We start from the raw sequence: 14,918 nt of genomic DNA, 5'->3' as shown, positions 1-14,918 counted from the left end.
CCCTACCTTCCTTCCGAGGAGTGGCTGCTGGGTTTGAACTGCCAGCCTTCTGGTTAGCGGTCAAGTGCCTTAGATACTACACTACATATATTTCTATATAGGGATAGAGAAACTGTGTTACCTAGCCATACAGAGGAGAAAATCACTTGATTTCACTTTACTCTGAAACAGGAATAATCCCTTTTAGGCAGAGAAAGAAAAGATGCTAAAGAAAAGTGAACTGCTTTCCCCCTTAGACACATTGAAATATATCTTTGGAAAAATTACTTTTTGCAAAAAAATCAAGAGGATTGAAACTGTGAAAGAGGCAGCTGATTTCAAGATAAAGACAAATTCAACTACCTGAGGAAAATTAATTGACTTGGAAACAAAGTTCAGATATTTCAGAAAAAAGGTTTCATGAGAGGCACTTTCATAGTGGGATGGTACAAAATGAATAAAAAAGGACAACTCCCAAATGTCATGTGTGGAAAATTTAAGTGCAAATGTGTTGCTCTGTTATTGAAAATACCTTGGATACTTATCATGTGCATTAAGCCTGCGGTCAAGGACACTGTCTCTACGCATAACTCAAGTGAGATATGTTGGCCTATCTAAAATAGCTATTGCAACAACAATAGATACCAATTCCACCAAATTGTATACTGTAAACCCGTGAAAGCCAGAACGTGTGCAAGGTGGAAACCTGTCGCAGAAGGAAAACTCAAATTTTCCACTAAAATGAGCAGTAGAAAAGTGGACAGGTACAGAAGACTGTACCCTGACAAAGGCGGAAAACTTGTGCGGCCTGGAGAAACAAGGCAGTCCTGTGAAGTTCCAGCTCTCATTGTTTTCACAGTAAATCCTGGACATCATATCATAGACTAGAAATGACAGAAGAGTAGTTCAACAGAAGAGTGCTTTTCTTCCTGTACTGCGTTACTCTTTACCTCTAAGACAGGAATTAGTTAGGTTTTCTTTGTTGGCTTAGAGAGGAATTGGGCCAATTATTTTAATGCACACAAAAATAATTTCTTTCAGCACAGACGGTCTTTGATTGACTTAAAATCCCTGCCTATAAAATCTGCACAGACAAAAGAAATGTGAAAAGATCTGCTATAATAAGATTAAACTCAAATAACAAGGCAGGTGTTGAATTTAAAATTAATTGGCAATGCTAGCCACAAAATGGTCTCATTTACCTCTACTACTCTCTGGAGAGAACTGAAGCAAGTGACTTGCTCTGTTTGTCTGCCCTGCCTCCTCCCCAAACTCCAGTCTCTCCAATGCAATCTTCGAGATCCAACTCAACTTCCCCTTCCTCCATGGGGCCTTCCTGGTCTACTCTAGCCCATACTTCCTGACTTCCTGGGACTTCCTGGAAGGGTCATAGAGAATAGTGGTTAAGAGCTCAGTCTGTGAGGTCAGCCAGGTCTTCAATCAACCCAGCTTCTCAATCTGCTACCTATGTGACCTTGGGCAAGTTACTCATTCACTCTGAGCCTCAGTTTCCTCCTCTGAAAAAAATGACTAAGAGGGTGACTATAGCAATGAAATGATATAATACATGTAAAATACCTAGCACTGTGGTTGGTTAGAAACAGTCGATAAAAGTTAATATTTTTGAATTGTCCTCTGTCAGTCATGGTTCAGTGACAGAATTCTCACCTTCCATGCAGGAGATCAGTGTTCAATTCCCAGCCAATGCACTTCATGGGCAGCTACTACCCATCTGTCAGTGGAAAGCTTGTGTGTTGCTATGATGCTGAACAGGTTTCAGCAGGGCTTCTAGACTAAGATGATGTAGGAGAAAAGGCCTGGTGATCTCCTTCCAAAAATCTGCCAAGGACAACCTTATGGATCACAACAAGCCAATCTCTAGCCCTTCATAGGGAAAATGCAGGACCAGGCAGCATTTCACCCTATTGTTGGGATTTCCTTGAGTGGAGGGCTGAGTTGAGGGCAACTCTCCCAACTTGGAGTAAAACAACATTGAATAGAGACTATCTGCTCAACACATCTCTGTTGCACTGAACTGAAGGGAGTTGAAAATGCTCTTCAAAGTGGAGGATGGTTGTGGGCCAGGAGGCTGGGCTAGAGAGAGCAATAGCTGCAGGACAAAGGTCACACCAGGGGAGTCTCTGTCCTTTGATGAGCTTGCAGGGAGCTCGCATCAATGCAGCATGAAACAACCACAAAACTCAAACCAACTCAAGTGACTGAAAGAAACTCTGCAAGACAATTCTCTTGAATTCTGACTGTGAATGTCAGTACATTGTTCAAAAGGCCCTGCGAGTCAGAACTTTCTGTCTGATGGCTGGTCAAAAAGAAATTTGGATCTTGTGGGAATTTAGAAATGGGCCAAATTCACATATAAAAATTTTATTTGGTAGATGCTCATCAGATGGGATGGGAGAAGAAATGTTTAATATTTTTAAGAGAATAACACATTTCAAATCACCTCAAAGGAGCCAACAAGTGAGCAACACAGCCTAATATAAGCAAAAGAAAAGTGGAAAGGTGCAGAAGACTGCACCCTGACAAAGGTGGGAAATTTGTGAGACCCAGAAAAACAAGGCAGTCCTGGCAAGTTCCAGCTCTCATAGGTTTGGAAGTGACTTCATTGCTTATTTATGACCCTGTTTCCCTAAAACCATGCAATCCTGGGAAAGTTACAAATGCTTTTCTGCTATCAGTCCCCTCTTTTATGAAATGGGTATAATAATTCTCTACCTCAGATGTTTGTGGTGAAGATTAAATGAGCTAGTTCATTTGGAGGCCCTGGGTGGCACAAATGGTTAATTGCTTGACTACTAACCTGAAGGTTGACTGCTTGAATCTACCCAGAGGCACCTTGGACCAAAAGCCTGTTGATCTGTTTCCCAAAGGAAACTCTGTATGGAGTGCAATTCTACTCTGGAACACATGGGGTTGCCATGAGATGGAACTGACCGCACGTGGTTGTCCTGGTAATCCATGTGAAGAACTCAGCCTAGTGTCTGACACATAATAAACAATAAAGATAAGCAGTTGTTGTTGTTGTTGTTATTTGCCATCGAGTTGGACCCAACTCATAGCAACCCCTCCTTGGGTTTCTGAGGAGGTATCACTACAGAAATAGATTGCCCAACCTTCCTTCTGAGGAGTGGCTGATGGATTTGAACTGCCAGCCTTCTGGTTAGTAGTCAAGTGCTTTAGGCACAATGCTACCAGAGCTCCTAAAGATAGATAATTAATTAGGATGTCCTAATTATAATATTAACAGTATAATAACTAGTCCACAAATCAGATGTCTTTCTACCTTCCTTGGTTTTGTCTTCAAATGCTCTGACCAGTTTGTTTTCTCTTTACATGAAACTTGTGAACAGCACTTTGCCATTTTAAAGAATTTGCATTTTTTTAACCAATAAATCTTCTGAATAGTGGTCTGTGGATATTAAGAATGATGAGTGTAAGGATTGTCACTGAAAACCTGCGTAGGAGATGAAAAACCAAGACCCAAGGGTTAAGGAAGTTTATATAACCTGCAATTGCTTACGTGAGAAATTAGCTTTTCTTCCAAATTGAGTTGTTTTCCCACCTTCAGCAAAACATACCTCAATTTGTCCACAGACTGGAAAAAATTTCAATACATCAACTACCTACCAAATCATCTATGCCCTTCAACTGAATCTGGAAAACTCTGAGTTAAGATATAATACAAGAAGGCATGATCTGAATTCTCAGGTGTATGGTAGAGCTGAGAAGGGGCAAGGTTGTAGTCACTACTGGGTCACAGCCAGCTACACAAAGGGACTGAGTAGTTGAACCTGTGGGTTCGGGATCATAGTTGCAGGGGACATCAAGCTCAATTGGCATAACATACTACACAAAACATTGTTCCACCTCCTACTTTGGCGAGTAATGACTGGGATCTTAAATGCTTGTAATCTAAGGCAATCTGCCTTAGATTAGTTAGAGTTAGCATTTCTGCGTTTCTTCCTCACCCTCTCCTTCCTCTAGTGGTGGAAGTAAATATCTTACTAGCCATGCTCCTCATCCAGAGCAAAGAAGAATGAAGAAAACCTAAGATTCATAGAAACAATTAGTCCTCACAACTGGTACACTATGCAATCCGCAGCCTATACGACTATGAGACCAGAAGAACTAGATGGTGCCTGGCTACCACTATCAACCACTTGGAGGGGGATCTATGTAGGAGATCCTGGATAGAGAGGGAGAACAATGTGGAACAAAACTCAAAATCATTTGGAGAAAAATAAAAGTGGGGACCAGGTTTGGTGACAACCTGGTGGAACCAGTGAGACTATAGCCCCTAGCTGCCCTTCAGGTCTGGAACTGAACCCACTCCTATGGCTTCCAGCCAAACAAAAGACAGGCATATGTGTTGAACATTTACCTGAAGTAGATATACTCATTGGAGAGAACAATCATGGGAGAAAGAAGGGCTGTTTATGCACAGGGAGACAGCTCAGGGGGCAGGAGTGCATGGAGGAATGGATACAGGGAAGAGGTAACTATCGGGAGGAAGTGGGAGGGGAGCTGTTGCATTGGGGTAAATTGTAGTGAATGTCATGAGACAAAGTGTTTGTGAACTGCTGTATGGAAAGTGAATTTGCTCTGTAAAATTTCACCCAAATCACAATTAAAAAAGAAAAAAAAAAAAAGATAGAATACAAGAAGGAGCTAAAAAGTAACTCTCTTTAGAGGGCTTTAAAGAATAAGCCGTCCTTTGTATATATTCTAAGGTGATATCATTGTCTTGCTGTCACTGGGAGGGTGCCAGAAGTGGTGGCAGGGCCAGACCTGGAGCAACGCTAGATGGAACCTCTCACCTGGACCCTTTGTAAACAATAACCCCTTTGTGAGACCCCAGCCCACGCCTTTCTGCTTGAAAAAGGAATGCAATTATGTGACCTGCACGAGGCCTGAAATTCCCCTGTCAGCCTTCTTGTAAGAGGGCTCCAACTACCAGGGCTCAAAGTGACAGCCTCAGACAGGCCTCAGAGGAGCACTGGGAATTCGGTGGTGACCAGGTGGACATGGCCACTGCCTTCTGCATCTTATTTATTGTCTAGTGGGAAAGACAATAAATAAACAATTGTGCAAAGATGAACTTATTACCACTGCAACTGTTCTTCTCTAGTAGTGAGTGAGTTGCAATTATTATTGACCCATTGTTGTCTGTCAGTCCCTTCAGAACTGTTTTGTCCTGAACACAAAGAATTTGAGAGCCACTGACCTGGAAAACTGAGCAGGTAAATGTAGACTCTTATTTCCTGGTGGTTAGCAATCCTAACAAGGAGCCCAGGAGGAGCAAGTTCAAAGTGCTCAGCTGTTAACCAAAAGGTCAATGGATCAAACCAACCAGCTGCTCTGAGGGAGAAAGATGTAGTAGTCTGATCCATTAAAGATTTACAGCCTTGGAAGCCCCCCCATGGGCACAGTTCTATTCTGTCCTACAGGGTCACTATGAGTAGGAATTCAGTTGACGGCAATGGGTTGGGAGTGTCCTTCAGCGAAACTTTAGACCCTCAACATTTACCCATTGACTGAGCACCTCCTCTGTGTCATTTAGGCACTGTCATTGCCATTAGCAAGGTAGACACCACCCTTGCTCTCAAGATCATAGCCTAGTAGGGCTATCAGTAGTAGCCTAGTAGAGTCAACTCTGACTCTACATAAAATAGAACAGTCCAGTCCTGGGCTGTCTTTATGACGGTTTGCATGTTTGTGTATTGTTGCAGCTATTTGTGTTAATCTATCATTAAGGGTTTCCCTTGTTTTCGTTGGCCCTCTACGTGACCCGGCATTACGTGTTCTGGCAATTAGTCCTTCCTGATGATGAGTCCAAAGTAGACAAGTCAAAGTTTCACCATCCTTGCTTCTAAGAAACATTCTAGTTGTATTTCTTCCAAGACTGATTTCTTTGTTTTTGTAGTCACAGGTAACAGTGACAGTGGCAGTAACCCTTTCTTAAAGGGTAGTAATTTCTAAGCATTGTGCTAGGTATATATTATATGTATTTCTCAGACAACAACAACAAAAACCCCCACAAATCCTGAAAGCCAAGTGTAATTACCCCCACTTTTTCAGATGAGGAAACTGAAGTTGAGAGAAATTAACCTCCTTAACTTCTCTTTAACTTCTCCCAGCTCATAAATAGGGGCTCAGTCCCAAATTCTTTTGTTGTCTATAGTAAGTCACCTCTTAATCAAAGACATGAATAAGTAATTTTATCTGAGGCCCAGAGGGGGAATGAATGTTTTGAAATGGAGTGCTAAGATCCAGTTTTTTGTTTACTTGGGCCGCTGAGGGGAATGGGGCCCCAGCCAATGGTAGGAGTGCTGGCAGTCTGCCTTAGATTAGTTAGAGGTAGCATTTCTGTGTTTCTTCCCCACCCTCTCCTTCCTCTAGTGGTGGAAGTAAATATTTTACTTGTTTGGGGCATGTAAGGGTGGAGGGTGGAGGTAAAGAAAGCCCTCAGAATAATTCTGCTGTTGTGTAGATCATTCTAGAAGATGTAGATCTAGCTGTGTTAACATGCTGCCCCTCCCATCCCGCTAAGGTCCAACAAGTCAAGTCCCTTCTTGATCTGGGAATGCGGAATTGGTCACACGTCCTTGCCATCAGCGTGTGAAGATGAAGATTTTTGCTTTGTTAGGCCTGACGTCGTATTGTTAAAATAAGACTATATTTTTAGTTAAAATGCCATTTCTTTAAAACCTGGCTTCAACCTTGTGTTATAATTAACTTGTTCTCTAAGATACAGTTATCCATTCCTGCTGTACCCTGTGATCTAAGACCGAGCCATCTATGTCAATAAAGGCTCCCGGGCCAGACTTTGGGACTGGCCACCTGGGCTTTGACACCTATGAAACCGCTTAAGCATTTCCTGAATGTCAGGGACTCACGGCAAACGTTCCTTTCTTAATTACCCATTGTCTTATCTAACTTTTGGACAATTATTAATTAATCCTGCATTCCTGCTGTGTCTCTTAATATAAGAACCCCTGATTGTAGGTGCTGAGCAGAGTGGGTGTTTTTTGGAGTTACTGGGACCGCCTCCATCTCTCCTTTGTGCACCTTCTAATTAAAACTCTTTTTCTCCTTGAACCCCCCTGTGGACTATTGGCCATGCTGCTCCAGAGCCGGCCCCCAGCATTTCTTTTTTGGTAATAAGCACAGTATTCTGTTCAATGTTCTTCCTGGTTAGGCCCTCGGCACAGAAACAGGGGTCAGATATCCAACTCGAGTCTGTTCTCAGTTACTTAAGGAAGTTTAACCTGAACAAGGGGAGGCAGATTTTCTCCCAGGACAAATGACTGTGGTAGGGCTCCCAGCCCCAAGACTGATTTTACAACCCAAAAACCTAAAACCAAACTCACTGTCCTCTATTGGGACAGGACTCATAGTCTCAGGGATCCAAGGCAGTATCTCTATGGATGTAGATTGCCCAATCTTCCTTCCCAGAAGTGGCTGGTGGGTTTGAACTGCCAGCCTTCTGGATAGCAGTCAAATGCCTTAGGCACTACACCACCGGCCAGGGCAGCCCAAAAACCAGAGCTCATGATGACCCCATGTGTGATCCCATGTGTTACCCCTTGTGTTCCTGAGAACTGCTCCATAGTGTTTGCTTGGCTATAATTTTTACAGAAGCAGAGCTTTATTTAATACGAAAGTTGGGGAGGGAAGAGGAGGGGAGGGAGGGAACCCAGCTTCACTTGGTGATGGTGTTAAAGGTCATGCTCTTGCCACTGCCACTGAGCACGATGCACGGCCTCTTCTGGGCCTAGAGCAGGGCCATGGTACCGAGGGGCGTGTGGCTGGAGCTTGTCTTCTGGAGCGCCTCCTCGTCCAGCTTCTTCATGCACCTCTGTCTTCATCTTGTCTGAGCCCTTCTGGTGGAAGAGGTGGGACAGCTGCCAGAATGCCTCCTTGGGCATGAGTTTCCAGCCCGTCTCATCCACATACTCGATCTTGACGTCAGGCTTGTAGCGGGCCTTCTCCTTGAAGTCCCGGGTGAAGCCGCAGTACTCCTCCCGCCAGTTGTGCTTGTCGGGGATGGCCATGTTGTCCTCAATGCAGTACACCGCTGAGGGCAGAGACTTCTTGGGCGCCTTCACCCCAGCTGCCTTGCCTTCTGCACCGTGGTCTCCAGCAGCCCTTGGTTAACACACGAGCAGGGCGGCCGCCAGCCCTCTGTTTACGATGGGCTCCTCGTCCAGGATGGTGGTGGTGGAGGCGGAGGAATCCTGCTGCTGCTTCTCCTCATCCAGGTTGACGGTGCTCCAGCGGTGTTCTCCTCCCCCTGGGACTCGGAGTCCTGCTCAAAGTCCATGAGCTGCTCCTGCTCCTCCAGGTGGCCCGCCAGCCCGTAGGTGGCGATGTCCCGCGGTGTTGCACAGAACTCCGACCGGGCGTGTACAGTGGTCCGCTTCCGCTCGGGGTCCTCGTCCTCCTCCCAGCCCCAATGGCAAGGCTCCAGCTTCTTTACCATATCCACCACTTTCTTGCCGCTGTCGCGCAACTGCTGGAGCTACCGCAGCCGACGCCCCTTCTCCAGCTGCTTCTGCAGCTCCAGCTAGGGCTCGGCCTTCTCCACGTCTGGGGACCCAGGTCGAGCAGCTCCGCCCTCCTCTTCCTCATTGATGTACATGTTCTCCACGCGGGGGTCATCTGACTGAGGAGGGCATAGGCACCGGCTCCTTCTGCTTCTCCTCCAGGGTCTTCTCGTCAGCCTCGGGCACTCGGCCCCGCGGTCTGGAGCCAAAGTCCCGAGGGGCAGCAAGTCCTCGGCCCGCACCACCACCTCCTCCTCCTTCTTGCGGATTTTCTTCACCCTCCCCTCGGTTTTTTCCAAAGGTCACCATCTCCTCGGGCGCGAGGTACTCAGAGGCGAGCCCGAGCGCTGCGGTGCTCAGGGACTGGACCTGCAGCAGCAGCCGGCCCCGGATCTCTTCTAGCTCCCGCTTCCGGAGGTCGTCAGTTGTTTGGTCCTGGTCCAGGCAGGAGTGCGGCTGCGCCCCCTCGAGCTCCTCGTCTGACTTGGACAGGATGGGGCGGGGTTTTTGCTGTGTCTTGTCGTCCCGCTCTCGTCCTCCGCGTAGAGCAGGTAGTCGGGCTTCTCCCGCAGCTCCACGTTCTTCCTGACCCGTTCACTAGCACCCCTTTGTCCTTGAGGACGAGGATCACCGTCTCCCCTTCAAGGAAGGAGTCGATGGCGTGCTCTCCCGTGAGGCCCTGCAGGTCCCGGACGCTGTACAGGGCCTGGCGTGAATGCCCAAACGCCTCTTCCACCAGAGTGCAGACACGGAATTCCTGCTCCCTCTCCTCCAGCAGCTTGGCCCTCTTCTCCGCCAGGTCTTTCTCCTGCTGCTGCGGGCTCCTCTTCATCCAGGCTGCAATGTCGTCCAGCCATGGGTCGTCCTCCCCCAGGGTCTTGATTTTTCCCAGCTTCTAGTTGGTGTCAGAGCTCCGGTAGCGTAGTGCCTAAAGCACTTGACTGCTGACCAGAAGTCTGGCGGTTCAAACCCACCAGCCACTCCTGGGAGGGAAGATGAGGCAATCTACTTCCGTAGTGATACTGCCTTGGAAACCCAAGGAGGGTTTACTATGAGTCGGTCTGACTGGAGGGCACATAACAACAGTTGGTGTCAGAAGTGGTGGGATTCATGGCAGTGGTCCCAGACTCATAGAAGAATGGGACTTTTGTAAAAACAAAGAAGGAAGGGGCTTGGGAAGTGAAACTTTGGATTCTTAGATGGTTACTTTGGTTGGTGTTCCCTATTAAAGGAGATCCAGAGGCTAGGGCTTTTGGTTATACCCAGCCAAAGTCCCAAGGCATAGAATGAGAAGATTGATGGTGAAGACATGAAACTGGAATGTCTTAAAAAGGATTATGTGTTTATCTGAATGTACTATGAATACTAAATGTTCTTTCACCTACTTGCACCTTAGAAATGTTTATGGGGTATGGATAATAGAGAGCGTGTAAGTCCACCTTCAGCCAATACTTGATTGGGTATATTAAAAGGGGAAATAGAATTTGCCAAGAAACACAGGCTTTTGTTTCAAACCCAGAACAAGGGGACACTACATGGTTTAAAATCAAGAAGGGAGTGTGTCAGGGTTGTATTCTTTCTCCACACTTATTCAATCTATATGCTGAGCAAATAATCTGAGAAGCTGGACTATATGAAGAAAAACGTGGTATCAGGATTGGAGGAAGAATCATTAACAACCTGAGATATGCAGACGATACAACTTTGCTTGCTGAAAGTGAGGATGACTTAAGGCACCTACTGATGAAGGTTGAAGAATACAGTCTGCAGTATGGATTACATCTCAATATAAAGAAAACAAAAATCCTCACAACTGGACCAATGAGCAGCATCACAATAAATGGAGAGAAGATTGAGGTTGTCAAGGAATTCATGTTGCTTGGCTCTACAATCGATGCCAACGGAAGCAGCAGTCAGGACATTAGACGACGTGTAGCATTGGGAAAGTCAACTGTGAAGGAACTGTTTCAAGTGCTGAGGAGCAAGGGTATCTCATTGAGGACTAAGGTGCGCCTGACACAAGCCATGATATTTCCAATCACCTTGTATGCATGTGAGAGCTGGACAATGAATAGGGAAGACCGAAGAAGAGTTGATGCTTTTGAGTTGTGGTGCTGGCGAAGAATGCTGAAAGTACCGTGGACTGCAAAAGAACTAACAGATGTGTCCTGGAGGAAGTGCAGCCAGAATGCTCCTTGGAAGCAAGAATGGCCAGACTTCGTCTCACCTATTTTGGTCATGTTGTAAGAAGGGACCATTCCCTGGAGAAGGATGTCATGCTTGGTAGGGTGGAGGGTCGACGAAAGAGGGGGAGGCCTTCAACGAGATGGATTGATACGGTGGCTGCGATGATGGGCTCAAGTATAGCAGGGATTGTGGGGCTGGTGCGGGATCGGGCAGTGTTTCGTTCTGCTGTGCATGGGGTCGCTATGAGTCGGAAACGACTCGACGGCACTTAACAACAACAACAACATGCAGAGTAGGGGTGGTTGCTTTTATGTGCCCTTGAGTCATCCCCAATTCATAGCGACCTTAATGTACAGCAAAGCAAAACACTGCCCTGTCCTGTGCCAGCCTCACGAGCCCTGCGATACCTGAGCCCCTCCGCTGCAGCCACTGTGTTAGTCCATTTTGTTGAGGGCCTTCCCCTTTTTCATTGACCCTCCATTTTACTAAGCATGACATCCTTCTCCAGAGAATGGTCCCTTCTGACAACATGACCCAAGTAAATGAGATGAAGTCTGGCCATTCTCGCTTCCAAGGAGCATTCCAGCTGCACTTCTTCCACAACAGATTTGTTAGTGTTTTTAGTGGTCCATGGTACTTTCAGCATTCTTCGCCAACACAGCTCAAAAGCATCAACTCGTTGTTGTTAGGTGCCATCGAGCCATCTCTAACCCATAGCGACCCTATGCACAGCAGAACTAAATACCGCCTGGTCCCACACCAGCTCCGTGATCCTTGCTATACTTGAGCCCGTCACTGTAGCGACTGTGTCACTCCATCTCATCGAGGGCCTTCCCCTCACCTTACCAAGCATGGCATCCTGCCCAGGGAATGGTCCCTTCTGATAACATGACCTAGGTAGCTGAGATGAAGTCTGGCCATTCTCGCTTCCAAGGAGCATTCTGGCTGCACTTCCTCCAGGACAGATTTGTTAGTTCTTTTAGAAGTCCATGGCACTTTCAGCATTCTTCACCAGCACCACAACTCAAAAGCATCAATTCTTCTTCGGTCTTCCTTATTCATTGTCAGTTCTCACATGCATATGAGGCGATTGAAAATACCATGGCTTTTGTCAGGCACACCTTAGTCCTCAAGGAGACATCTTTGCTCCTCAGCACTTGAAAGAGGTCTTTTGCAGCCAACTTGCCCAGTGCTATACATCGTCTGATGTCCTGACTGCTGCTTCCATCAGTGTCGATTGTAGAACCAAGCAATGTGAAGTCTTTGACAACTCCAATCATTTCTCCATTTATCGTGATGCTGCTTATAGGTCTAATTGTGAGGATTTTTATTTTCTTTATATTGAGATGTAATCCATACTGCAGACTGTATTCTTCAGTCTTCATCAGTAAGTACTTCAAGTCATCCTCACTTTCAGCAAGCAAAATTGTGTTGTCAGCGTATCACAGGTTGTTAATGATTTTTCCTTCAATCCTGATGCCATGTTCTTCTCCATATAGTCCAGCCTCTTGGATTATTTGCTCAGCAAACAGATTGAATAAGTATGGTGAAAGGGTACAACCCTGACTCACTCTCTTTCTGACTTTAAACCACACAGTATTCCCTTGTTCTGTTCAAATGATAGCCCCCTGGTCTATGTACAGGTTCCTCATGAGCACAATTAAGTGTTCTGGAATTCCCATTCTTCTCAATGTTATCCTCAATTTGTTATGATCCACACAATCGAATGCCTTTGCATAGTTAATAAAACACAAGTAAACATCTTTCTGGTATTCTTTGCTTTGAGCCAAGATCCATCAGACATCAGCTATGATATCCCTCCCTCTACATCCCCATCTGAATCCAGCTTGCATTTCTGGAAGTTCTCTGTCAATATACTGCTGCAACTGTTTTAAAATTATCTTCAGTAAGGTTTTACTTGCATGTAATATCAATGATTTTGTTCACTAGTTTCCACATTCTGTGGGATCACCTTTCTTTGGAATGGGTACAAATATGGATCTCTTCCAATCAGTTAGCGAGGTAGTTGCCTTCTAAATCTCTTGGCATAGCCAAGTGAGTGCCTCTAGCACGGCATCCATTTGTTGAAACTTCTCAGGGTATTCCGTCAATTCCTGGAGCCTTGTTTTTTGCCATTTCCTTCAGTGCAGCTTCAACCTCTTCCTTCAGTACCATTGGTTCTTGATCATGTGTCACCTCCTGAAATGGGTGATCATCTACCAATTCTTTTTGGTATAGTGACTCTGTATTCCATCCATCTTCATTTGATGTTTCCTGCATCATTCAGTGGGAGCTCTGGTAGTGGAGTGCCTTTGACTGCTAACCAGGAGGCTGGTGGTTCAAACCCAGGAGCTGCTCCTCAGAAGGTAGGTTGGACAACTTACTTCCATAGTGATACTGCCTCGGAAGCCCAGGGAGGGGTCATTATGAATTGCCCATGGAATCTTCCAGTACTGCAACTTGAGGCTTAATTTTTTTCCTCAGTTCTTTCAGTTGGAGAAATGATGAATATGTTCTTCCCTTTTGGTTTTCTAACTCCAGGTCTTTGCACATTTCATTCTAATAGCAAATATCAAAAAATACTGGGAATATTAATATTCATCTAACGAGAAGTTTTAATCTATGTATCAGGTGAGTTTTGTTTTGTATTGTCTGTTGCATAGGACACAATGCTTGATGTAGCTCTATATATGCTAATAAAAGAGACATGAGGCATATTGACCCCAAATTCACTATTTATTGTGTAAAATATGTTTCTGTTTTGTAACAGTGAGTGTGTTTCTAAACTCATCTTCTAAGTAAGCAACAAAAGGCATTTATCAGAACATCACATTTCTATTTTACCAGAATATTTATGTATTTCTGTGTAAGGAAATTGAACAATTCCTGAGGACATAAATTAAATGAATATTTAAAGAATAGAAATTATGTAAGCATATTTTATTTTCCATTTCCTTTCAGACTGACTTTCTTTTAGGAAATTAATTGATACCGCTATGACTCACCAAACAAACCTGCTCATCAAGAAGTAGTGCTATTGTTACATCAGTTATGTACAGATCTCTGAATATGGGAGTTGGACAATTCCACGAAGAAATAAAATGTACATTTTATAAATTTTGTATATGATGAGAATTATATTTTCCTTTTCATTTCGTATCGGTTGGGCATAACTTCACATTCAGTTCTCTATCATCAACCACATAGGAATGTTCCAGTGGCACTCTAATCACATATTCTTAACATATTCAGTCTTGTTCTGCACACACTGAACCAGAACACATCTTCATGTTGAGCATACCCTGGTATTTGTGCCATGCTCTTTGGAATATGGCTCAGCCGTGTTGGGTGTCATTAATAGTGCAGTGAACTGTGAGCTTTGATGTGGAGTGTCAAAGGATGGCAAGTGAATGTGCAAGGTTTGCAGTTTTATTTCAAGACAAGAAATAGTCATGGAGATCTGTGACATGCCCATCAACAAATATTGTGTGATCAATGAATGAAATTATCTCTAACTGCCTTGTAAAATACTATTTATTTCCACTCTCTCATACCTGAAGAACAAAATTATGTGTTCTAAATCAATTTTTTCACTTACTAATTTTAAAATACACATTTTTGTGTTAACGTCCAAGTTCAAATGTAAATTTTATTTTATAAATTTCATTTATTTCCAATTATTCGAATTTATTTGTGACAGTAGAAGCAAATTTGAAGAGTGACATAATTTTATATTCAGGTAACATGAAATGGCAACCACCAAGTGGCACACAAAGCAAAAGCTCATGGAAGATAAATGGAAAAGGATCCAGGAATCCCTAAAGATAACTCTAAAATTAAGTTCCTTTTTAAAACATAATGAATCACAAGAGACTGCAAGTCGTACACAGCACTGGTTGTGCTGAAATTGTATACTAAGAGCCACATGAATATAACAGACTTTGTTCCAAATTCTGCATCCATTCCTATAAATAATGGAAATACAGATCCTGCTCTGTGGAATAATTTTTCTTCTAATGATGTAAATTATCGGATCAAAGGAAGGCCAAGTGATTGTCAACATCACAGTGGACCATTTGAAATTTCATGTAGAAAATTCCTGGATGGCCGACAAACAAGGTTCTTCAGCCAGAATACATTTAGCGGATGTAGATTTAATGGTGAAAATTATAGTAGTGCTATTATATT

At 44.3% G+C, this 14,918-nt stretch overlaps 1 pseudogene; it reads right to left on the bottom strand.

Annotated features, from left to right (window-relative positions):
- Positions 1 to 7,699: 7,699 nt before the first annotated feature.
- The window catches only part of LOC103198237, a 58,891-nt pseudogene continuing 51,672 nt past the window's right edge, over positions 7,700 to 14,918 (bottom strand).

The sequence above is a fragment of the Orycteropus afer genome, unplaced genomic scaffold (assembly GCF_000298275.1).
Source record: "Orycteropus afer afer isolate SDZICR_OR568_19922 unplaced genomic scaffold, OryAfe1.0 scaffold00088, whole genome shotgun sequence".
Classification (NCBI taxonomy): domain Eukaryota; kingdom Metazoa; phylum Chordata; class Mammalia; order Tubulidentata; family Orycteropodidae; genus Orycteropus; species Orycteropus afer.
This window is presented reverse-complemented; position numbering and strand designations above follow the sequence as displayed.